This window comes from Pipistrellus hanaki (genome assembly GCF_964339955.1).
Source record: "Pipistrellus hanaki genome assembly, chromosome: 13".
Lineage (NCBI taxonomy): Eukaryota > Metazoa > Chordata > Mammalia > Chiroptera > Vespertilionidae > Pipistrellus > Pipistrellus hanaki.
This window is the reverse complement of record NC_140515.1, coordinates 22,139,053-22,165,064: the sequence shown is the minus strand read 5'-3', so window position 1 is coordinate 22,165,064 and position 26,012 is coordinate 22,139,053. Positions and strand designations below refer to the sequence as shown.

At 47.9% G+C, this 26,012-nt stretch overlaps 1 protein-coding gene across 4 annotated transcripts in view; it reads left to right on the top strand.

The window, feature by feature from the left end:
- Positions 1–26,012, top strand: part of CACNA2D3 (calcium voltage-gated channel auxiliary subunit alpha2delta 3) — a 781,459-nt gene that overhangs the window by 1,904 nt on the left and 753,543 nt on the right. The window lies entirely within an intron of this gene.

The following is a 26,012-nucleotide window of genomic DNA, read 5'->3' as shown; positions in this document are numbered from 1 at the left end:
CAGGCAGCATTCTGTTTAAAATTACATTGTGAGATATATGGTCCTCTGCCCTCCTCTCTAGGAAGACAAGAAAGAATAAATAAATGAATAAAAGGTCTGGGAATGAGAGATTAGAGGGGTTAAAAGAGTCCCAAGTTAACAAATCAACAGGATTAATCCAAGTATTCTCTTAAAGATAGAAAACCAAATTGGCCTTGAGGGGAGAATTCTCTGAAAAATGGGTGCAAACAGCTTAAATTGTTAACTTTTAAGCATTTTAAAATGTGCTTTTCGGGCCAATGTAACATATGTGTTATGCATGCTGCCTGGTAACCAAGTACGTATTTTATTTATGGCATACCGCTTCAGAGAGTAGCATTTTTTGGGACGGTATATGAAACAGTTTGTCACATGAAATTTAAATATCGTAATAAAATGCCAGCCCATAATAGAACGTTACTCTGATTTAAAAACTGCCAATAGCCACACTCTTTTAAACTGTGCAGACTGTTTGCTCAACTCCATTATTTGGGAAAGGAGTTCATTGAATTAGAGGCAGTAGATAAAAATTTGAGGCGCTGATGTGCCCTTATGGATGATGGTAATTTACATATCTGTGAACCTCCTCTCACTCAATTAAGAATTGCCTCTTCTGCTCCTATTCTTTTACTCTGGGCCAGTCTGTACCCTGCCTTGGCGTTTTGCCCATGTGTCAGATGTGTTATGGGAAGAGTTCTGGACTATCACATTGTCTGTGTATTTTTCTTATGCTTTTAAATAAGAGAATGTTTGTATAACCCGAAAGAAATAGTTCTCATCTGCATGTTGTAGTTGAGTTGTAGCAAACTCGGAAAGCACTACTTCAGAGCCTGTGACTGTTTTCTTGGTTGTGCTTACATATTCTCTCCTTCACATTTTGTAGGAGCACGTGAAATATACATTTTTCTTCTCTCTGAAGTGAAAGCACACACACACACACACACACACACACACATACACACACATTCACACACACTGCACAAAACCCCATCAACCATATTATTGGCTTCTCTATAATAGCAAATTGGAAACAGTTAAAATGCTCCTCTTACCTTCTCATCAGCATCCTTTCTGAGAGGGAATTCGCAAGCCTAGCTTTGCTTTTGTCATGTTTGCAGCTTGACAATTGCATAATTATTTCCAGCTGTTGATGGCTTTGTTGTCAGTTCTTGCTGTTGCCTGGCATTTGGTAATCTGATGCGGGGAAGGTGAGGCGCTGCTTCGCATTAGGTTCAGGATGGGTATCTGCTCTGGCTCTTGGATTGCAATCACCCGGCATGGAGTCCTGAGGCACCCAGGGCTTTGGCTTGCTGGGCAAGCACTTCCGTGAACGATGGGCAGGCACATGAGATAATGCACACCGCGGAGCATTTTTGCAGTTATCTTTTGGCTGTCTTACCCCATCGCCCCCAACTAGGACCATTTTAATAATTAGGAAAGAACATTGACTTAGAGAGTTCAGAGGATGAATGGGAAAAGATCTGAGGTGCTCAGAGTGTGGAAGGCAGAGCATCGTTTGGAAAAACAAGGAGTCGGGTGCCTTCCTCTTCTTTATTTTCAAGTTTCTGGCCGTTTGCATGAGAAATTACTTCTCTAAGTCAGAACTCCATGCATCCTTCCATTGCAGCATTGCATCTTTAACAGTTAAGATATTCTTAAAATGACTGGGAAAACTTGGTTGAAAATGCATCAACACTGTATTAAGGGGACTCAAAGGAGACAATGCTGTGTTGTATAATAGACCGTAATTACGTGTTTAAGGCAAGGACATTGAAACCTGAATTTCAGTTAAGTGAGGTGTACTGCAGGCCACTGTATAATTTTTTTTGTACTCTATTGTGTAGTTTCTCTAACTGACACTTCACGTTGTGATTGATGTAGATGTTCATTTTTTTTTTTTTTTTAGCATGGGACTTTAGGACTTTTTGCACTAAGGCAAAAACTTTACAAAGTAGTTATTGTGAACGGAAGTTAAGTAATAATTGGCCATCTATTTTAAGGTGTTTGAAGACAGGGAAAACTGCCATTCTGGTAATGGGTTCTTATCAGGTAGTTTAATGGGAGGTAGCAGAATTATCACTGACTTCAACCTAAATACACATATTTAATATAATGTGCCTCGTTGTTGTGGCTTCACAAAGGAGAGTATTTCATTAATTGTTTCTATATTTCATACCATGGCTCTTGCTCCTTTAGCTTATGACAATCTATTAGGTATTGACTGCCAGAGTTTTCTTATTTTTATTCCTCCTTTTTGTCTTTGCTAAGCACAGGAATAGCAATCTATTAGTTCCTTACAAAGAGGACATTTTTTATTTTGTAAAATGCAGTAGTCGTGTTTTAGCGAAGTTGTGTGTACAGCATGGGGGACGTGGGGCGTGGATGTTGGAGCCGGAATGAATCTTGAGAGGCTTTCCCGGGGCTTAGGGAGCAGGCCCTGGGAGGAAGGTGCTGGCGTGTGGCCGTGTGCCTGGATGCTGCCTTCCTGAGCTGCAGATACTGCAGGGGTTTCGATTCACTTCACCCTTTAATTAACTTTTCTATTTGACATATTCATGCCAAGATTCAGCCCCTCCATCTCGCTTCATTCTCCTTAAAGAATGTGCTTTGTTTGGCTTCTTTGGGTAAGGCATGGCTTATTACCCCACTAATACCTGGCATTCGGTGGGAGGCATTCTAGCAGGTCAGATAACCTAGGCTGTTCAATTCCCGGGAACCCCAGCCCTAACAGTCACAAGAAAGGGCATGAAACTGGCACGATTCTCATTTCATCCTCCTTGGGGACAATTTGGTAGGAGCTGGGTGTTTCATTCTATTTAGTCCTGCATTCAGGGAATGCGTGTTCGTGGGAATGAAGGGTTCCAATTGCATTTCCCGGAATCGCGTTGATAAATAACACAGCAGAAATATAGGTAATGTGTGTCTGTGGCCTGGATGCTGGGAAAGAATTGACATTTACCTTGGATGCCTCATGCAGCCCCTCTTGGAATGTACAACTAGGTTTTTGTGTTATCCACTATTTTTTGAGAGAGCAGCTTTCACACACAAACTTGATGTCTCTTTCCACAGGGCAGAGTCAGCAGAGTAAAAGGCTAGCTCTTTAAGCCATTTTGATAATTATGACATATTTTTTTTTTTATCAATGTGGGAATCGATGGACATGTGCATAATGAAATAGGAGTAGACACTTGTCAGGAATTGGGGAGCAGTGCTTGCTGCCCTTAGGAAGCCCGAAGCTCGCCCTACAGATTGCTTTTATGGGGGAGGTACCACTTAGCCGAGAATGTTTGTTGAATAAATAGTTATTTGTCATCCTGCAAGATTAATGCATTCCCCCGATGCTGCCGATGCTTTAACTCACGGCACCACTTCAGTTACTGGACTTTTCCCTGGCAGATTATTTTTTTAAGTCCTGAAATCTCGGAAATGACAGGTTTTTTTTTGTTTTACTTTTTAAAATATATGTTTTTATTTATTTTTAGAGAGAGGAAGGGAGAAGGAAAGAGACATCCATCCATCACCTCCTGCATGCCCCCTACTATGGAATGAGCCCACCACCGGGCATGTACCCGAGCTGGAATCCAGCTGTGTCCTCCTGGTTCATAGGTCGATACTTAACCGCACCGGCTGAGTGGAAATGACAGTTGTCAAACTTTGAGGGCAGTTTATTGGTGTCATTAGCCCAGTCGTCAGGATATTAGCAGGGCAGGGCAAACCAGTTAAAATTCAGTGTGAGCATCTTCCCCATGCATATCTACTTGCATCTATAAACCGGTACTTGGTCACTTGCTGTTCAGAGAAAGTCCTTTTTTTATGGCTTTGCTCAGTTTTGGTTTGAGCCCCTTTTGTTCATTTCTCTTTCTTTTTTTCTCAATTTTTTTTGGGGGGCCAGGTATACTTCTCTCTGCTTTTTCTCTCATTAGGAACTGCTACAGCCTCTTGCTCAGATTTACGCATGCTAGTCAGATAAGGAAAATGAAAATGCAGGCATGGTGCTCTTGTCAGAGGCAAGCTTCAACTTTTTATTTCCACGTGCTGATCCATTGTGATCAATTACCATGGTGATATCAAACTGGTTTTCTTTTATATTGTATTTTATCTTATTTATTCTAATACCAGGGTGCTGTTAGGCAAACACATGAATACCAAGCCACCTAATTAATAATTATGAAATCTGTCAGGCACAGGCAAGCACAATTAATGTTTCCGGTCTGTGATAAAGACATAGCTGTGTATCGGGATGAATAAAACCATTACCCTGAGCACCTACCCGGTAGTCCTTTGTATTCAAATAAGTGCAAGTTTGGGGTTCAGCCTTTTCCTTTTTCAGTTTTTGATTGAACCTCACGTGGTGTTTAATGCACCCACTTAGGCTGGTCACTGAATGGCTTGGGGTGTTGGGCTTACTTAGAGAAGCGTGCCTTCTCACAGGGATCCTTTGCTTCAGGACTGTCATTAATCCAGATTTCCCACTGCAGCTGCCCACTAGTGGCCCTTTTCTTTATCCAAGCACACACCTGCACCTCGGAGGCATTTATTTCAGGCACCGTCCTTATCTTTTGCATTCACAATGCTTGTTGGAACGGGCTCCGGAGTCCACAGGTTGTGTGTGCCTGGGACACTCCGATGTGACTTAGAGATTTGCTATGGCTGAGACTGAGAAGAAAATGAAATCGAGATGTTATAAATGCCAGTCTATGAATTTACATATGAGACTCCCTCTGCCCCGTATTAATGTAATTTTTAAACAAGAGATACATGGCCTGTGTTTCATCTTGAGTGACTCAGGTGATGCTTTTATGCATCATTCAAGGAGAGAAGCTCCTCAGACCTGGCAACACATAGAATCCTCATCAGCCCATATTGGTCCACTACAGTCAGCTTCTCCTTCAAGGGGAGAGAATGAGGTAGAGGAAGAGGGAAGGGTGCTTGCTGTCCCTTGATTTTCCGGAGTATGAAGTTAGAGACCAGCAGACGGAGGGGGTTGGGTGTGAAATGTAAAGCCAGACCTAAGGGCCCCCCTTTGACACAGTCCTCTCCCTGGGCCACACCCACCCGTGGCGGACTAGGCATCTGCACAGCTGATGTGTTTTAGGCGATTTCTACCTGCACAGCCAGTGCATTGGCTTTTCAGGAATAAGTTACTTTACAAATACAACTTTGAAAAGGGTCTAGTATGTTTTCAATACCAGTAAGTGGCAAACGTCTCCATTTTCACTTGTTTTGAACAACACTCTCTGGGTGCTCATCCCAAGGCAGTTGCACTATGGCGTTACATTTATAGGCTGTATTAACTTTACATGTTGCATAGCTTCCCAGTTACCCCACATCAAGAGTATGAAAAGAACTCAGAAACCAAACTATGAGTGGGCATTTCAAGGCCAAATTGGAAAGGAGAGTATTATCTCTCGACAAGAAATGGTTGGCTATTTCTTCACATTGTGCATTTGCTGCTGGAAAACTGTACCCTCCCAAGGTTAAAAGAGACGCTATTCATGCAAATGCCCTGGACAGGCAGGCTGGACAGGGCCGGGGATGGTCTTGGGTTATCCATTTCTTGTGAAGGCACTCGGGGCTTGCACATGTCATTGCCATTATACTTATTAAGTTTGTGTGTGCGTGTGTATGCCAATAAGAACGGATGCTGCTCATAACAGAACATGCCAGATGCTGCCTGCTGACAGGAGGACTGTTCTTGTCCTCTGGGCTGCTGGAGAGCGGGGCCTGAGGGAGCACACCAGGGAGCGAGGACAGAACCGGGTGACCCGGTCCGCCAGGAGTGCGTTTGTCCAGCACCGGAGATTTTGTAAGCAGCTGGAAGCTTAGGATCTGCTTAGGCCAGGACCAGCTACGTAATTTGCAGGACCCAGTGTGAAAGGAAAACATGAGACCTCTTGTGAAAACGTCATGAAGACTTTCAAGATATTAATAGAGCATTAAAGCAAGCCGAGGACTCACTGGGCCTGGGAAAACCCACGGTGCGAGAGGCTGTCCTCAGTTTGCCCCCCCCCCCCCCCCCCCCCCCCCCCCCCGCGCTGAGTCATGGTCCTCTCAGTCTAATTTAAGGTTCCTGGCTGCAGTCGGTGTAGGGGGCATCCTTTGCTCATCTTTGTTATACTAGGTGGAGAGCATAGAGCATTTTCAGAGATACTCATCTTTGGAGATATAGTGTTGTTAAAGGTAAAGTCATTGGCCTGTGAACAGTGGCATCATCCTTTTATGTTTTCTCTAGGCATTTTATCTTAATCTATAATAATAAATGTGTAATATGCTAATTAGACTGGGCAGCTCAATGACCTTCCAGATGTCCTTCTGGATGTCCTTCTGGACAACCTTCCCGATGAAGCCAGCGCTGCAAGGGCTGAGCCCCTTTGCATGAATTTTGTGCACCAAGCCTCTAGTCAGATACTGAAAAACAGCATTTGCTGGGCGTCCCTGCATTCCAGGTACTGTGATAAGTACTTTCCATATGTCATGCCGTCCAGTTTCCCCAACACTCTAAGGAGGCAGAGACTACCAGTCACCCATTTTACAGATTTAGAAGCTGAGGCTTCAGAGGTTAAGCAGCCGCCCCAAGGGGACCAGGCTGAGCTTGCAGAGTCCAGGGTGCTGGGGCCTGTCCTCTCTGTGTGCTCTTCTTTGACCTCAGTTCCCATTTGAAAAAAATGTGAATGTACCTGCACTTCTCTACCGCCTGGGTGTTTGGGAGGATTAAATGAGATAACATCTGGGAAATGACTTTAGAAACAATTAGAGCCCAGGATAACAGCTGAGAGGATGCGGCTTGGAGTCACAACTTGGATGGAAGTCCCAGATCTGCCATTTCCTAGCCGGATCACCTTGTTTTTCTTAACATTTCTGAACTCGTACTTGCAAATGTGAAAGGAGATCAATACCTTTTACCTTACAGGCTGTGGTGAGCATTCAATAAAATGAAATATTCAGAGCATCCAGCACAGTGCCTGGCACATAAGCACTTCATGCCAGCGAGTTGTTGAGGTCATGATTGTTTGCATGACACAAATACCAGCTCCTCGGATAACTCCAATGCGCACTTATGGGACGTGGCTCCACGCATACATGGGGTCTGAGTTAGCAAGCAAGTGCATGAATGGTTGGGGGCTGGGTGTAGGCAGGTGAGTCCACCTAGCACTCGATGGGGAGGACCCCGTGAGACCAAGTACTTCAGAGAAGGAGGAGGCAGCAGCAGACATAGCCCCTGTCCAGATAGTAAGTCTTCTGGAGGTCAGCATCCTTCTCCCTGAGGGCCGGGGGGGTTGCTCAGAGGAGCCCTTCACACAGGGTCTTCCTGTCACTCCTTCCTGGCTCACCCTGCTGTGTAGGCAGCAGGCCAGGCGGAGGAATGCCTGTGTCTGCTGCCCTGCCCAGAGGGACAGCCCTGAGTGCCCAGCAGCTTTTCCTGCTGTAAAAGTGCACCCACCAGCCACTGCAGACATGCATTAATCCAGGTATCCTCTAGGACAGCAGGCCAGTGCAGATTCTTCTTGTTGGCCTTGGAGGACCCTGAGCTTCTCCCCCCTCGCTCCTGGGGAGCAGTGGAAGAGGCCAGCCAGGGACCAGGCATCTCGCTGGGGCAGGGAGTCTCTCCTCCAGTCAGGGAGGGAGATGCCGCACTGCACGCGGGCCGCCATCTGTCACCAGGAGGCACTGAAGGGCATCCACGCTCCTTGGTTCTTCCCGCTGCCTCTGCCCGCCCCCTCTCCGGAGCTTCCTTGACACGTTCTGTTGCTGTGTTTTGGCCTTGGAGCATCTGCAGTCCTCTGCTGAGCTCCTTAAAGAGTCTGACTGAGTGACACTTGCCACCCCTCTTTGTGTAAACATGGGCACCCGCATCTTGAGACCACGAAAGGGATGCTCTTGTCGTCGCATAACTTTTAAAAAAAGTTGTTTATGCATCAAGCCATTCCAATGAGCACCCAGAGTCAGGAGTCAATAATGAAAGGAAGCGCGGGCTGCACCATTTTTACCTTGGCTTTCTCATCAGCAAAACAGAGCTGATAACGAAAGCCCTGTGTCAGAGGGCTCCGGGAGGATTACATGATATGACACAGGAAGAGTTTAGAATGACACGTGGCACGTGGGGAGTGGTAGCTCACCAGCTACTCTCTCATTTAGAGAGTCTTGTTTCATTATTAATGAAGAACAAGAGATGCCTGGAATTGTAGTCACTTTGATCCCAATGATGAGTTCATAAAATTAAGGCAGTACGTGTCACCCACACTTAATGTGATGGGCACAATGGCAAACAATCACATTTATTATGCCCTGAGGAGGTAATATTCTTTTTGTTTTTCTCCCTACCCCCCCCCCCCCCCCCCCGCTTCCTTCGCTGCCTCCCTACCCCCCGCCAAATTTCCTCATCCTGTCCCTCACTCAGTATAAGTGTCCAGTTGTGGGATTCAAGTTTGTTCCTGCTACACCATTGTACTGTAATTTGCAAAGCAAGGTGAGAGTCAGAAGCACCGGGCAGGCTTTTGGCCGTGACCCTACGCCATCCATACCGCCTTTTCCATTGTGCTGCGTCGAGGCAGAGGCAGACAAATACTGTGGGGAGGAACAATAGGTGTGGGAGGCAATAAATCCATTGGAGGTAGGAAGTCCGGCCACGAGTCATAACTTATAGCTTTGCTCTTAGCTCCCTGCCAGTTTCCATTATCAGAGAAATTTCTGTTAGCACCATATAATCGCATCATGTACAAACAGCTCGGTAGGCAGAGGGTTTTGCCCCACTGACCAATACATGGTAGTCACCTGGCTTCTACCGTGGGCTGGTCACACTGAAGCCTGAACGTTCTTTCTCGGTGCTGGTCCGGGCTTCTTTTGGAATGCTACATGTTTGCACCCTGGCTGAGGGCACACTGCAAGGGGATCACCATCAGGCAATCTTGAAAGGTGCATGGGTGTGTGTGCGCATGGGAGAATGTGTGTGTGTGTGTGTTTTAATATACATGGGTTATTTCCTTTTGTTGATAAAAACTGGTAACCCTGTGAAAATCCCAAGGTCTGTGTCCAAGTTCAAGTATTTCAGAACATCAGGAGTCGTCTGGTCACCCTGAAATAAGAGGTAATCCTCTCAGGAAAGGGCTCGTTGCTCACTAACCTTTTCAAAATACAACCAGCAGCGCACATTTCTCAGAACAGGAATTTCTGAATCACAGACCCACGCTGGATTTCCTACTTTAAGAGCAAGATTTTCAGGGTTTTTTTTTCTTTTTTCTTTCTTTCTTTCTTTTTTTTTTTTTTCATGAAACAAATATCCTATGAATGACAGGAAAAATATGTAAAGTTAGAAATTAGAGTTTATTGATTTTTAGTCTTTATTATTATTATTTAAAAATATATATTTTATTGATTTTTTATAGAGAGGAAGAGAGAGGGATAGAGAGCTAGAAACATTGATGAGAGAGAATCATCTATTAGCTGCCTCTTGCACACCCCCGCACTGGGGATGTGCCCACAACCAAGGCACATGCCCTTGACCATAATCGATCCTGGGACGTTTCAGTCCACAGGCCAACGCTCTATCCACTGAGCCAAACTGGTTTTGGCGATTTTAAAAGTCTTTAAAGAGAGGTGGTAGGTCTTGGGAGGGCAGAACTGTGAAGGGGTAAGAGTCTGGATCAGAGTCAGAGCAGTCTGGGTTTGAATCTGATGCTACTGCTGACTAGTCATCTGACCCTGACACATCAGTCACTGAGCCTCAGTGTTCCTACCTGTCAAATGGGCACAGTGGTACTAACTTCTAGGGTGGAGTGGAGAGGTAGGACTGAGGAGCCGCACATAGGATGCTTAGCCAGGAGTGCCTTCTAGGAAGTGTTTAGAAGTACACATATAGCCGAATCCAGTTTGGCTCAGTGGATAGAGCATCGGCCTGCAGACTGAAAGGTCCCAGGTTCAATTCCGGTCAAGGGCATGTACCTTGATTGAGGACACATCCCCGGTAGGGAGTGTGCAGGAGGCAGCTGTTCAATGATTCTCTCTCATCGATGTTTCTAACTCTCTATCCCTCTCTCTTCCTCTCTGTAAAAAAATCAATAAAATAGCCCAAACCGGTTTGGCTCAGTGGATAGAGCGTCGGCCTGCGGACTGAAAGGTCCCAGGTTCGATTCTGGTCAAGGGCATGTACCTTGGTTGCGGGCATATCCCCAGTAGGGGGTGTGCAAGAGGCAACTGATCAATGATTCTCTCTCATCGATGTTTCTAACTATCCCTCTCTCTTTCTCTCTGTAAAAAATCAATAAAATAAAATTAAAAAATCAATAAAATATATTTAAAAAAAGAAGTAATACCTTAATTAAAAAAAAAAAAAAAAAAAGGTGGGCTGTCATTACTGTTGGTTACTGTTGTTAGGATTATTATTCCACAGTAGCTGCGGCCAGGTACCAGGGCATGTTGCTGTTGAAGATAGCAGTTTGTTCACGTGGGGAAGAGCTAATAGGCCATCCACAGGCCTCGTTTGTGACCACTCACACTGCCCGGCACAGAGCCCCATCAGTGCTCCTTAGGCAGTAATCCCAAAATGATGCAGGGACTTTGCATTTTGTGCCATGCACTTTATTTGTACTATTTCATTTAATTCCTCCCAACTACTTCTGAGGTTGCATTTTCTTTTATTTACTTATTTTTAAATATGCTTTATTGAATTTTCACAGAGAGGAAGGGAGAGGGCTAGAGAGTTAGAAACATCAATGAGAGAGAAATGTCGATCAGCTGCCTCCTGCACACCTCTTACTGGGGATGTGCCCGCAACCAAGGTACATGCCCTTGAACAGAATTGAACCTGGGACCTTTCAGTCTGCAAGCCGATGCTCTACCACTGAGCCAAACCGGTTTCGGCTGCATTTTCTTTTATTTGTTTATCCTCACTCGAGGATATTTTTTTTCTCATTGATTTCAGAGAGAGAGAGAGAGAGTGAAAGGGAGGGAGAAAGAGAGAAAGGGAAGGAGAGAAACAAACATCCATGTGAGAGAGAAACATTGATTGGTGGCCTCCACTTGCACCCTGACTGGGGCTGGGATTGAACTTGCAACTCAGGTTCATGACACGCCCTGACTGGAAATCAAACCAGCTACCTTCCCATGTGCAGGCTAACGCGCTCACCCACTGAGCCACACCAGCCGGCTGAGGTTGCATTACAGAAGTGCAGCAATGGGGACAGACAGCGTGACTTTGCCTCAGGCCACATCACTCCTGGTGGCAGAGGTGGGTTTGGAGCCTGGGTCATGGGAACCCTGGGCCCCTGGGCTGGGGTCTGAGGAAGGGCATCTGGATACCTCCCAGGACCAGCCTTCCCCTGAGCTTTCCTTACAGCCTGGTGTTGGCTCACCCGGGGGGTTGTTGGAGGCTTGCTCCTGCTCTAATCCTTCCCCCAACCGAATTCTTAAATATTTGGGTACATAGTCATTTGCTTTCATAATGCAGAATTAAAAGGGCAACGGCTGGACCGAGGGGAGGGCCCCGTAAGCTTTCTAGCTTTTTACAGTTATCTCTTTCATTACAATAAAATGATGCTACTGATCTTTCGATTTCAGCTCATTAGGTCTGACTCTTAGAAGCCTTTCTGAGAAGCTCATTGAGTTTGGTTAAATTTCCTCTTGTGCGTTCCCCATTATGGTAATGGATGGTTCTGTGGGAGAGCCAGCGTGGGCTCTGGGACCTTGGGACAAGACTGATCTGGCTTTGAGAACCAGCTTAGCTTCTCTTCAACCAGGCCTCAGGTCCCTTATCTGTCACCTGGGGTCACGGCGAGGACTCGCTTTGTTGACGTGTAACTGTCTTAGCGCAGAGCTGGACGTTCGGAAAGTACTTCGTACATTTTAAGTCCTGGGTCCTCGTTATTCCCATTCTTCATCTCTCTCCTGAATGTTGGAAGATGCTTTCATTTTTTTTTTTTTTATTTCCCTCTGGGATGCTACTGTTCTGTTTTTCTGCATGAGTGACAGCTAGCGTGAAGGCCACAGCCCTTGGACTCACCAGGGTCAGTTCTATTTTGCATGGAATGAGCCTGGCAGATCCTTCCATGCCCCAGGCAGGTCTGGGGATGGATGATATCCTGAGGACCCCTTAATCTCTCTCCGTGGGGGGTGTTGAGAAGGAGGCAGGTACGCTAGACCTTACATTCCTGGGGGGCAGGCTTATTCTTTGGGGAGGAGAGGGTGCACAAAGCTGTCTTCGGGGTGGGCCTCAGGGGCTATTGTGGATGCGTGGATGTACAGATGAACGAGGGAAGAGCGGCAGGGAGCCTTTTCTGGTGCTCACTCACTAGTCATGAGAATAAGAAAGCTGTTGAGCACAGGCCAAGAACAAGGTCCTGCCAAAACCGGTTTAGCTCAGTGGATAGAGCGTCGGCCTGCAGACTGAAGGGTCCCAGGTTCGATACCGGTCAAGGGCATGTACCTTGGGTGCAGGCACATCCCCAGTAGGGGGTGTGCAGGAGGCAGCTGATCGATGTTTCTCTCTCATCGATGTTTCTAGCTCTCTATCTCCCTTCCTCTCTGTAAAAAATCAATAAAATACATTAAAAAAAAAAAAAAAAAGAGCAAGGTCCTTCACATCCCTTTCTTCATTCAATCTCCAACGCTGGGTCTTCTGGGTCCCTAGCATCAGGCGTGGATGCCACCAGAAGCTGGGGGCTGCCTCCCAGCTACAGCAATGCAGCTCTGAAGCCCTGCGAGCCTGTCCCTCATCCACAGCCCTCTCCCTTCCTCCCTGGGTGCCAGCAGGGACTGCCAGACAGCCTAGCCAGCTGGTCCTGGCTTCTCCCAGCCTGCAGCCTCCTCTCGTCCCAGGAGTATCCCAGCCCATCTCGGTCAGCACCCTGAAAACAAGGCCAGGTCTCCCTCAGCAGCCTCCGGGCCAGGCGGAGGTGTCCCGGTGTCTCCGCAGCACCGAGCCGGCAGCTGCCACGGGAGCACCGCAGTGCTGGGCGGGTGCACGCGGAGCACCAAGCGAGACTGATGGGGCCGCGCAGCCGCCGCCGCCGCCATCAACCTGGGGGAGGCAGCTCTGCACAGGCAATTAGGAAGCTGCTGCAGCCGATTCCACGGAGCGCGCCAATGCCACATTCCCAGGGACATTCCGGAGGGACGTGGCTTTTATTTCCGTCCCCGTCACCTTCTTGTAGGGCCGTAGCCTGGCCTTCTCCGAGGTCCCGCCGGCTTCTAGATGTTGCACGTTGTTTGCTGAGCACGATTTCACCTTCTCAGCATGGCCTCCTTTGACTTTATGTTTGTTTATTTATTTTTCACATCCCTGGGACTGGGTTTCTGAGTGTGTGCATTGCAGGCAGTCAGAGCTGCTGCTTCGTCTGTTGCACGTACCCGCAGCATCCACAGAGCGGCGCTCCCCACTCCTGGACCGCATCCTGGCTGTGTCCTACATGGCTGTGCCCAGCGCCTCTGTGCAGGAGGAGACCTTGGAAGAGGCCATAAATCCAGGCTGGGCGATACGCATTTGCATTTGCGTCCTGCAGGTGCCATTGCCTGCTCTCTCCCCCAGGCCCAGTCCCAGGAGCTGCCTAGCGCCTGCACCAAGCACAGCCCCTCCGAGATGAGGGGGAGCAGCTGGCTGCAAAGTGGGAATTAAATTATATGGGTTTAATGGGGGGCAGTTTTGCCAAAGGATATTCAGCTCCTGCCCTCCTTTCTCCCAGTGTCAGACCCAACAGAGTGGGGCACGTGGAGGCTTCTGGAGGGTTCCTGCATCCAGCTCCTCCTCGGGATATCATTCTATGGGGTCTGGGGGCTTCCAGGATGACCTTTGCTCTGAGGAGCACCTGGGGTCGTATCACACCTGGAATTTGCCCCATGGCCTTGCAGTGGCCAGCATCCTATGCTCACTTCTGCCTTCCTGCTGTGTCCGGCTACTCACTGAGACGAAGGGAATGGGAACGAGAGACCTCAGGGCTGGAGAAAGATCGCCCTGAGAACCAGCCCCTCCCCTGGGGGCTGGGAGACTTGGTGGCCTGCCCCAGGTGTCACCGTGAATCGGGGAGGCCAGGCGGGGTCCTGCATGGAGCCCACAGCGGGAAGGAAGGCCTCATGTCAGAGGACAGAGAGAGGCAGCCACTAGCCCCTGTCGCTCTGCTCCTGTCCCACACCTTTCCAAGCTCGCCTGCCAGACTGCAGGAGAAATGGGTTTGCAACCTTTCCTGGGATTAAATCTCTCTTAAGCCGGACTTTTACCTACAGAAAATGTTTCCCCAAATGTATCTCTCTTTAGCAGCCAAAATATTTGTCCCAGCGTGTCATCGGGGAACATTCTCCTTATTAACACTGCCTGCCTATGGGAAGCAAGTACAAGACAGAACCATTCGTCACATGTGTATTAAGCGCTGATAACCATCTGCAAAAACCGGAGGCCTCACCTTCCCCCTTTAGCACAATAGAGGTTCAGCGGACCAAATGCTTCCTTTGGGGTAGAGTATTATGGTTTGGGAAAATCGTTAGCCGTCTTCGCAGACCTATAGCCTAATGTTGGAAATACTTTCTTCCTTCCTCGCCGCCTCTTCTTCCTGCTACACCAGATACCCATTGAATACTCAGTGAGGTGCGCAGAGCGTGTTGGGAACCAAAATCTTTTTCCATGTTGTGGCGACCTTTCCCGTCCTCACTGCTCACAGTCCCCAAACACAGCAGGCCGAGCCACGCCTCCATGCCTCTGCCCGTGCTGTTCGTGCTGTCTACACTACCCTCCCTATTGTCCTTGTCTGGCGCTTGAGCCTGACTCTGGAGGATGTCAGACTTCAGCATCAGAAATATCACCCAGCGAGCTGGCTAAAATGCATTACTCCAGGATACTACCCCAGGAGATTCAGACTCAGTAAGCTTGGCCTAGGGCCTAGGAACCTGCATTCTAACAAGCTAGGTGATTCTGATGCTGGTGGCCCATGGCCCAGGCTTTGAGAAATGTTGCTTATTTCTGATGGTTGGGAAGGCTGCTGGCTTGCCCTAAAGAGACCCCCTCATTCCCTGTCTTTTCTGCTAGGGGGAAAAGACATGGTTTACTTAAGCATCTGTGTGTGAAGTCTGTGTTGTCCTGGGCCAGAGGCTGTCTGAGGCTGCTCGGCTTCTGACCCCAGCCCGGCGCTGGCCCCGGATGCAGCCTTCCTCGGTGTACCTGGCAAGAGTGGAGCTTTGGAACACGTCAGGCATTTTGTGTCTCAGTCAGAAGGTACCCGGGAGCATGTCTGATTGTTGAAGCCGTTCATTTAGAAGTCACTGAGCAGACTTGAAGTGGCCATTCTCCAATTTGTGAGATGGACGGGAGTTTGTTGACCTGTCACCGATGGCTTTTCTTCTCACCAAACAGGTGAGAGGGACCTGTGGTGACTAACCCTTTTACAGAGAAGGGTCAGTATGACAGACATCCTCTGCTTCCCACAGAAGGCTGCTTCTGATGTGTTTGGTACAAGAATTGCTCCCCCAGGGGTCTGCTGGGCACAGAACTGCATTTTTTCTCCCATGCCAGTGGCTTTTAAACTTTTTTGACCATGGCTCACAGTAAGAAATACATGGCTCGTTGCAACCCACTGCACACAACTTCACACGTGAAACACAGGTTTTATGGAACGTTACTTAGCCTTACTCTCTGCAGTGTAGTCTGGTCTGTTCTATATGATTATACTCCTTTCTACTATTCTGTTGTGTTGTTCTGTTCTGTTCTGTTCTATTCATTTTAGAAGGCTAACTGTGAACAGTACATTGATCTCACAAAACTAATAAATGTGCTAAGGGAAAAAAAGTGCCGTAAATGTTACTAGGGTAGATTATAGGTTGGCTCAGTTTTATTCTGGAAGCTACAGCATTGATCTTTGAGACTAAAGCTGTGTTTTCCCCCAATGATAATGCTAGGTGGTGACGGCTAACATTTACCAGCCAGTCACAATGTAAGTTCTCTATATGAGTGGTAGTTCACCTTCTCCGCAATCCCAAAGGAGCGGTGCACTGATGCCCCATTTTGTAGACGAGAACACTTAGGGTCAGGGAGGACCCTAACTCAAGGCCACATTGCTGATACGTTGGTTCCTGAACTCAGAGCTGTGTGGCTGTGAGCCTCTCAGCTTGACCTGTGTCTGCATTTACCTCTCTCTTCCTGTTGCCAGCAGCCACCTGAATTGGCCCTACATGTGACCACTGGGCTCCTGTGTGGACAGTATGGGGATGGCACCATGGGGAGCCATGGGAGGAGGTGGAAGAGAAAGGGAGGAGAGTGGAAGAGGGAAGGTAGGGAAGCACAGGGTGAGCTGTGGTCTTCCAAACTTCTGATATGATACCCAGCACTTACAGAAGTTACACCTGTGTTCTATTGGCCACTGCCTGTTACTGTGTCCACTGCATCTGGCATTTGTTATTGTACCTGCTGGGCAGTTTGTTTTCTCATCTCCTTCTCTGACCAGGGCATTGTGGCATGCCCGGGATCTGGCCCAAGGAGAGGCCTCACGAGCGTTTGGTGAATGTGCGAGTGCATGACGGGGTTCTTTATTTTACTCCTTACAGCTAGCCCATGAGTAGTGGTCTATGCTAGTATTGCATTTGAGGAATTGGGCCTGAGATTATGAAGCTAGTGATGGAGGAATACCACCCCTGGGCGCAGATATGACTATTACGTTCCTGTTCATTTGTTTTTGGAAAATTAACTTGGTTATCCCACCTCCCAAGAATGTACTTTCCTACATCTGGATCTGGGTTTGCTGAGCATGGTTCCTAGGTGTGTTTTGGTTATTTAGGTGTGATGTGGCTGGGCCAGCGGTCACAGGGCTGGAGGGGCCAAGGCCCTGCCTGGGAGTCTGGGACCAGGTTCCAGCTCTGGCTGCGACACGGCTTCTCCTGAGCCTGCTCTCCTCCAAGCTCCAAGGGCCCTCAGCGCCGACTCAGCACAGCCAGGGCCCTGCCTCAGTCCCCAGGCTGCTCCCCCGGGAGGTGGGGGCCCTCTTTTCATTCAGCGCCAGTAGCCATCTGTCCTACCAGCATCTGCTGCCCTCGCCTCTGTCTGCACCGGATCCTGCTCGAGTAGAGGGAGGTGGGATACTACTGGCCCTACCGCAGGAATGTGGTGGGGGCAGTGACTCACAGCAGAGCCAGCTCTGGGGAAGACAAGACAGATGTAGCTGCGTGGCCAAGAGAAAGCAGGGCCGCGCCGCTGTTGGAGGGGGCAGAGATGACATCCCCTCTCCTTACATTCTCCTTTACATTTTCGCCGATGTAATTTCCCAGGAACTGTTGTACCCAAAGCCCTGTTTTTAGAGTCGTGTCGGGGAATGGAGTCATCTCTGAATATAAAAGGCAAAAATAAAAGGGACTAAAATATTTGACATATGATGAAGTTCTGTGATATTTTAGACAGTGAGTAAATTGGTATTTATATAACCTGATATATTCATTTCCCCTGATCCACCCTCCCTTGAATGTTGACTTAATAACATGCATGACTAAATCACGTTAATTGCTTTAAACTGCCAAAGTGAAAGGGAAAAAAAAGCCAGCATTTGTTCAACAAGTGTGCCGTGTTCTTTCCTGCTGGAGCCGGGGAGGAGCTGAGATCTCGGGGGAGGGAAGGCTGATATGGAACCAGAGCAGCTCAGGAAAGAGGCCTGCACATCCCGAGACTACGAGCTGATGGGGCCAGAACTAAGCAGTGGAGCTGAGGGTTAAGCTGCTGGTACCTGGCTGTAGGTTCGAATCCTGCAGATGGTAGATAGCCTTGAGCAGCTGCTTAAATTCTTATTTCACAATTTACCCTTTTGTAAGTGGTCCCCATCTCACTGGATTGTTGTGAAGGTGATGTTAGAGCATGAATATAACATTTAGCTCAGTGTCAGGCAGACGTAGGAATTCAGTGAATGGCAGCATCCATTGTTTTTAATTCTTACCATTACCTTATGCACCTGCCCTCTGAGCATTGTCAGTCTCCCCCTCCCCCCCAAACCCCCCATCCCTTAGAGCAAGACCTTTGCTTGCTCACTGCTTTATTTTTGGCTTCTATAATAATCTCTGTCAGTATGTATCTGTGGAATGAGTGAATGAGCGATGCAAATGAAGGGACGTCAGAGGCTGAGAAAACTGAGGCCCAGAGAGGTCGGCCAGATCGTACAGGACAGAACAGAGATTCACGCCAGGTCTGCTTGGTCCTCAGCCATGGCCATCAACTAGTGGGGGCTTGTTGGCTCCCCTCTTTCATGCTACCAACATTCCTAGGAGGAATACCATCTGTCCCTGCGATCTGAGGGTTGTGTGTGTGTGTGCGTGCTCGCGCGCACTGTGCATGCACATTTTCCAGCATGGCATCCGCAGAAGGTGGGTCATGTTAGATGTAGCCTTATGATTATTTAGAAACTAATTATTTGGTCAGTTTTCATTCTGGGGCAAAATGACAGACTGGTAAGCTTTAGCTCTTTTTAAATTCTTTTTGTTGATTTTCACCCAAGGATATTTTCCCATTGATTTTTGGAGAGAGTGGAAGAGAAGGGGGAGAGTCACACAGAGAGAAGTATCAATGTGAGAGAGACACACCAATTAGCTGCCTCCTGCACGCACCCTGAATGGGGCCAGGAATATAGCCTACAACTGAGGTACGTGCTCTTGACTAGAAGTGAGCCTGGGACCTTTTAGTCTGCAGGCCGAAGCTCTATCCACTGAGCCAAACCGGCTAGGGCAGCTTTCTCTCTTGGAGAAAAGCTTCCGGAAAACTCCTGTGTTCTGAATCACAGAGTCCCACCAGGATGCTGAAATAGCCCATTTCCATCAAGGCCCCATTCGAGGTGTCTTTTTAAAAAATATATTTTTATTGATTTCAGAGAGAAAGGGAGAGAGAGATAGAAACATCAATGATGAGCCGAAACCGGTTTGGCTCAATGGATAGAGCATCGGCTTGGGGACTGAAGGGTCCCGGGTTTGATTCCGGTCAAGGGTATATACCTTGGTTGCAGGCACATCCCCAGTAGGGAGTGTGCAAGAGGCAGCTGATCGATGTTTCTCTCTCATCGATGTTTCTAACTCTCTGTCCCTCTCTCTTCCTCTCTGTAAGAAATCAATAAAATATATATTTAAAAAAAAAATCAGTGATGAGAGAGAATCATTGATTGGCTTCCTCCTGCACGCCCCCTACTGGGGATTGAGCCCAACCTCAGCATGTGCTCTTGACTGGAATCAAATCCAGGACCCTTCAGTCCACAGGCTTAAGGCTCTATCCACTGAGCCAAACCAGCTAGGGCTTGAGAAGCCTTTTCTGGGAGCTGGCAGAGGAGAGCTTTCCCACTGACCCTCGTGTCTATGCCATCCTTCTCCTGCATGTTGCAATGGAGATTTAAACCTCCCTGCTCCCTGCAGAGTCCCTCCGACTCCTGTGCAATGGGCTGTGGAGCGTCACTGCATCTCCTCTTTCTCAGGTCTGTTTTGAAGGCAAGACGACGAGGTTAAGTGAGGACGAGAGGGAGCAGCAGATGGGCTGGAGTGTGAAGAGGAGCACTCACTGTTCTTTTTTAAAAAAAGTCCTTGAATTAAGCCCTTGAATAGTGCAGTATAGATCGGAGAGATGATGGCTATTATTACTTTGCTTCTTGTGTAGCAGGTATTAGTCCAGGATGTCAAAATACATCAATAGCGTGTTTCTTTTTCCATTTCTCCACTTCGCGTGGAGGGGGAGGGGAGGGCATTTCCAGAGGGAATATCGCTGCCTCAGAGCGTGCTGGGCCCAGGCAGGAGCATGAGAAAACAGTGTGCACTTGACAGCGTCTTTGATCTACTCATCATTCATTCATTCCTCACCCAACAAACATTTTTGCGTCTTGCTACTCCATTCCAGGTGTAACGCTTGGCTCTGGGGATTACAGACAAGCAGGCAGAATAAGATGCAGTCCACACTCTCATGGAGATTACCACCTCCTGCAAGAATCAGGCATTTCTCAGAGAATTAGACTAACTCATGCAAGTCTTCCTGTGGTGATCTGCATGGTCCAGGGTCAGAGGAGGCTTTGCAGAGCGGGTGTGTTTTAGCTGAGACGGGGGGAAAGCAGGAATTAATATGACATAGAGGTAGCAGAAGGGACCCTGGACCCTTTGTGATGCTTCCTCACCCATCCTAGCTCAGCTCCCCTCTCACCTGGGCCTGGGCTTCAGCTCCTTGCATGAATCTAGGACTCAAAGCTCATCCCATACTTTCTTCTCAGCCTTTGTTTCTCTTGTTCCTATTGCCCTAATGACCCCCATCACCCCAGAGCTGCCTGTAGACTTCTCAGTCCTTGTGCCTGGCTCTCTAACTCATCAAATGGTTTTGAGCTCCTGCTTGGCGGGTGCTCAGTAATGGGCCCGCAGCTGCTGCGGCCTTCAGGAAGCCTCTCCTGGTCTCTGTCCTCCTCTGCCTTTTGCACCTCCCTGTGCTCATCATAGATGACCTTGGCTTCTAATCACTCTGGTACCACCATTGGGTCTTCTCCTCAGCTCCACAAGCTCTTTGAAGCCCTCCTATCCCTTTCATTTTTGTTTCCCTCAAAGCTTCCTAGGACAAAGCCTTGTGATGACAATGATGATGATGATGATGATGATGATGATGATGATGATGATAACAACACCCTCATGCTTGTTGAACAGTTACCACAAGCCAGATGGTGTTTAAAACACCTAATACATATGAGCTTATTTAATCCTCCCAACAGCCCTGCGAGCAAGCTCCGCTGTGAGTATCCAGAGTTAATTGAAGAAGTAAACTGAGGCATGGAGACTGTGAATTAGCTTTGCCAAAGTCATTTGGCTTGAAGGTGATAGAGCCAGGTCTCCCGCTTGGGCACCGTGACTCCAGTGTCTCAACCACCACACCTCACCTTCTTCCTAGCATGCCTACACCTGCCAGGTTGTACATGTGAAATGAGTGTGCTGGTTAGTGACATACAATACAACCCTCCGGCAGAGTGTGCACAAGTACAGCAACCCTGAGTGGTAAAGGAGTAACTCGCTAACACTGGCCCTCCAGGTGCTGCAAGAGGTAGGGTCCTTGACTAAGTTCCTGTGTTCTAGAATTTGTTCCTATCCTTTGAGGTAGGGGGCAAGGTTGATGCATTGGTCGCACAACCCTGCTGGGCTCTGACCAGATTCTTTTTCCGATTGGTTTCTTCCCAGGACTGAAGAAGGCCCTAGACCAGTCCCGACTGTGTAGGACATAGAAATGCCAGGGTCATTGCATAGGTGCAAATTCTTTGTGTGACCTCAGGGCTTCAGAAGCTGGCAGAGACAGGAATGTCCTTTCACTGCAGTGTTCAACCGTAGACGCTGGATGAAATAACAACTGTGATAAACTGTAGCATTTTAAATTGCCAAGTGTTGTCTATTTATTGTGGACATTTTTGGAAATACAAATAAAAACAACTGCTATTCTGGCCTGATCACAGTTAATATTTTGGTGTATTTCTTCCAGACTTTTCCTCTTTGAATATGTTTACACATATATTTATGAATATATATATATATATATATATATATATATATATATATTTTACATAAATGGGATCGTTTTGTACCAACTATTTTATAATGGCAAGACATTTGGAGTGGATTTGGGCAGTGTAGGGACCACTTAAAATAATTTTTTTTCCTACAAAATAAAGTTCGTCCTATTCTTTGAAAAATTGGAAAGTACTGAATAATACAATAAGAAAAAATTATTTCTCACCTCACAGTGCAAAAATAACTGCTTTCATGTTCTGCAGCATTTCTTCTAGGCTGCTTAATATTATAATTGAACTATAGATTTGACATTTTGTCCTCTCTCCCCCTAACTTTCTGGCATGGACATGCTCCCATTTCATTTAGTATTCTTCAAAATGATGTGCTTCCTGGCTATAAAACATCTCACCACATGGATGTGGTGTAACTTATGTCACCTTTCCTCAATGATGGGCACAAACATTGATGCCAGATCAACCCCTTCCTCCCCACACACATACACATACTGTGTGAACACAGTATGTGTATGTGTGTCTCTGCCTGGCTCCAAAATTCTGATCATATCCCTCAGAGCCATTCTTGCAGGGGACATCACTCCTAAAGGCTGTGAGTTTTAGTAGCACTCTCTGTTCTTGCTGCTAGTGTGTGTGTGTGTGTGTGTGTGTGTGTGTGTATGCACATGCTCATTTTCCTCTTTGTTTCTCTCTGTAGCATCAAGCTCTGTTCCATGGTCCATGGCTTCAGCTCATCTGATAGCATTGGTTGGGCTGAACTTATTTTTTCTTACATGTGCTAGACCACATGCAGCTTGCGAGTTGCGGTTTGCGGCTCTGTTGAACAAAGAATTTGCCGACCACTGTCATATACTACCCTTTACCTCTTTGTACACAATATACCACAATTGCCTAATCCTCACAGCTTCCAACCACACGGTAACATTAGTCTAGTCCAGGGGTCAGCAAACTCATTAGTCAATAGAGAGGCTAACCTCAGCTTATGAGCTGCAGGTGGCTCGTGAGCTGCATGTGGCTCGTGAGCCGCAGTTTGCCGACCACTGTGCTAGACAATTGACACAGGGCTCAAAGCATGACTTTGGAGTCAGGAGTACTTGGGTTCAAATCCTGGTTCTGCTGCTTACTGGATGTGTGGAACTGAGCAAGTTATTCATCTGCCTTGAACTTAGTTTGCTGAGAAAAAAATTATATCTACTTATGAAGTTACTAGTGGCCTGGTGCATGAAATTTGTGCACAGGAGGTGTCCCTCAGCCCAGCCTGCACACTTTCCAATCTGGGACATCCCTCTCACAATTTGGGACCGCTGGCTCCTAACTGCTCACCAGCCTGCCTGCCTGATCACCCATAACACTCTTCCTGCTGGCCTGCTCACCCCCAACTGTCCCTACTGGCCTTCTTGCCCCCAACTGCCTCCCCCCCTTGCCAGCCTTATTGCCCCTAATTGTCCTCCCCTCCTTGCCTGATTGCCCCTAACTGCCTCCGCCTTGGCCCCGCCACCATGGTTTTGTCTGGCAGGACATCCGGAAGATCTCTTGGTCTAATTAACATTGTTAGTATAGATTGTGAGGATTAAGTCAAATAGTATGTGCCAAATGAACACATAGCAAAGCCTCAATAATGGAAAATGTTCATTTGTACCATTTATTCTGCTTCACTATTTAGCTTTTAGGATTGTAGGAATTTGCTTCATGTAACAAAACTATTATTCATATTAATAGAATGTTAAAACAATGTAGAGATCAGTTGTGTGTTTTGTTACTGTCTGTGTGGTTTAGAGAGAGGTCTTAGGGCATTGAGTGCCATTTAGGATGTCGGGCATCCTGTATCAGTTAACAGGGACCCCAAAAGAGTTTGGGATTTTGGATTGGCTTCTAGCCTTAAAAATCTGGCTTTAAAGAGAGAGATCATGATCTAAGGGTTGGCTGGCAGTGCAAGCTGCCTCCTTAATCTCCCAAATGCAGTTGTTTCAGCAATCAAGTAAATTAGAATTAACAATGACTAATTATAAAATGAGGTACGTTGCCAAGTTTGTAGCGGCATCTAAACCCAAGAGTACACGGAGATATCTGCAGACATGACTTGTGCTGTGCACACTGTCAAGAGGCCAGGGGTTGAGGTTTGATAATAAAAACATCCACAACGCTTATGTCTGGTCTTCTGGAACCTGGATGGCGAACTAGAGCTGTTCACCGCTAGCTTGGACAACATGGGCTGTGGCCTGGCCCGTGTGGCTCAGTTGGCGGGAGCAGCGTCATGCCAGTGCACCGACCATGCACTGCGAGGTAGCGGGTTCCATTCCCAGTCTGAGCACATTGCCCAGGTTTTGGCTTCTGTCCCCATATGGGAGGCAACCGATCAACGTTTCTGTCTCACATCTCTCCCTTCCTCTCTCTCTAAAATCTCAATAAGGACATAGAAAGAAAAAAACACCCTAAGGTGTTTTGGAGAATTGTTCACCTGAAACCTATATAATTTTGTTAACGAGTCTCACCCCTATAAATTCAATTAAAAATAAAAATAAAAACAAAAAATATGGGTTCTTGATACTATAAAGAAAAACATACATTTTTTTTTTTTTCTTTCAGGGAAGTGTTCCCTTATCCATTTGATATCACTAACATTTATAAGAGAGAAGAGGAACAATTCGAGGTGCTTTCCGAATGCTAGGTAGTGGGAACTAGCAGAGCCCAGTCTGCCACTGAATACCACCATGTGCAGGGGCTCTCTGGGGAAGGGATAGGAAAAACACCAACAGAACAGCAGGGGGAGAGACTAGACTTCTCTGTGAGTGGGAGGGTGAGGCCAGAGGGTGCAATGGTTAGTGCACTTTCCTGTTTGTGGGCCGCCATGTGGCTGTGGGGAGATGGAGAGCGGCCTGGTGTGGCCAGGTGATGATGGCATTTCTTCACCTGGCCCCTTTATGTGAGTGATGGTCCCATTTCCATGCCACACAGTGCCCTCCTTGTGTACAGCAGGGCTCCAGGGAATCTCTGAGACTTCTCAAGAACTAAGATGCTGGTTGCAGCCGCTTGGAAGGGGTTGCTTTGGGGACGAAGTGACTCCAGGTGGCCCTTTGTACATTGCCTTGGGGGCTGAGACCTTGATGTTGGCCGTCAGCTCTGCAGCTCTGCCAGGGACCTGCCTGGCCACTTCACTGCGTGGAGAGGTTTGGAGGTGGCCCAGACCCCGTAGAATATGCTCAGTGCCCTTGCCTTACCTGTAAGCTGGAGCCCACCATTCAGAGCACTGGGGTCGTTGTCACACCGCTGCCATGGGTTAAGCAGCTGAAGTCCAGCGAGAGAGAAACTGACTGCACAAAGCCAGACCGGGCCCTGTGATTCCCACCCTGGAGGCCTTTCCGGGTGACCGATGCCCTTTGAGGCTGGGATCCCCTGGCTTTCCAGTCCTTTCTCTTCCCACTGATGCTCAGTTGTTCTTTGATGTTATGCAAATCTCTTTTCTCTTGTGGAAGCAAATCCAGCTGAGACAGTTCCTAGCCTGGCGGGTTTTGGCTTCTGTCCCCATATGGGAGGCAACCGATCCTTTCTCCTGCTGAGGACAAGCCCAGAACCCTGTCGTTAACGCAGTGGGAGCCCCTGGGAGCGGACAGGAGGCTGTAGCCCCATTTTCTCTGTAGAGGAATTCTGACACGGGGCTTTGAGGAGACCTGGCCCCGGGCTCTCCTCCCGCCAATGACTGGGGCTGCAGCTTGCACTCCCATCCCCCTCCCTAGCCCCCCTGTACCCTGCATTTCAGAAGCTGTGGCATTCTTCATCAAAAGTGACTTTCATTGATAGAGTTTTCTCTGGACAAAGCGGTGTGATCTTCCCTGAACTTACACTGTTTAAGTTAATTCTACCCGCATCCTGAGGTGTCTCTGCTCCTATGTGGTCTGTCTTGCAGGTGGGGCAACCGAGGCCCCGGGAGCCAAGTCACTGGCTCAGGGTCCCACCGTTAGTCAGCCTGAACCTGGAGAGGCAGAGGCCAGACAAGAGGGTGACTTAAGTAGCTTGGCCTGGAGCTGTTGGAACCTGTAATTAATTTCTCACCACGGCGTGAAAGCATCAGACTCACTCACTTCATCCTCCTGAGGACCCAAGGAGCAGGTGTGGTGGTCCCCATGGCGCAGGCCAGGAGCTGTGCGTGGAGAGGGTGGCCGGCCGGCCGGCTCAGGGCACACGGGGAGCCGTCCGCAGGGTGGATTTGCACTCGGATCTGTTCAGCGCCCAAGGCCTGACTTCAGCCCCTTGCTGTTTGGCACTGGGCTACACCCGAGTGCTTTCCTAGTCCTTGAGGGCTCTGGGCTCCCCCCTCTGGTAAATACAGAGTAAAGGAAGTAAACAGAGTAATAGAGTCTTGATTCATCTTGCTGTGAGAAAAGTTCATGTTGCAGAGTATGTGTAGGGAGAGGTGTGGCAGGAGAATTCTTCCAGAAAGGTATGGTGCCAGCAGGAGTGGTGTCCTCTGTGACTCCCCCCAGCTGGGCAATGGGGCCTCCTCACTCCCTCACAGGACAGGGCAGC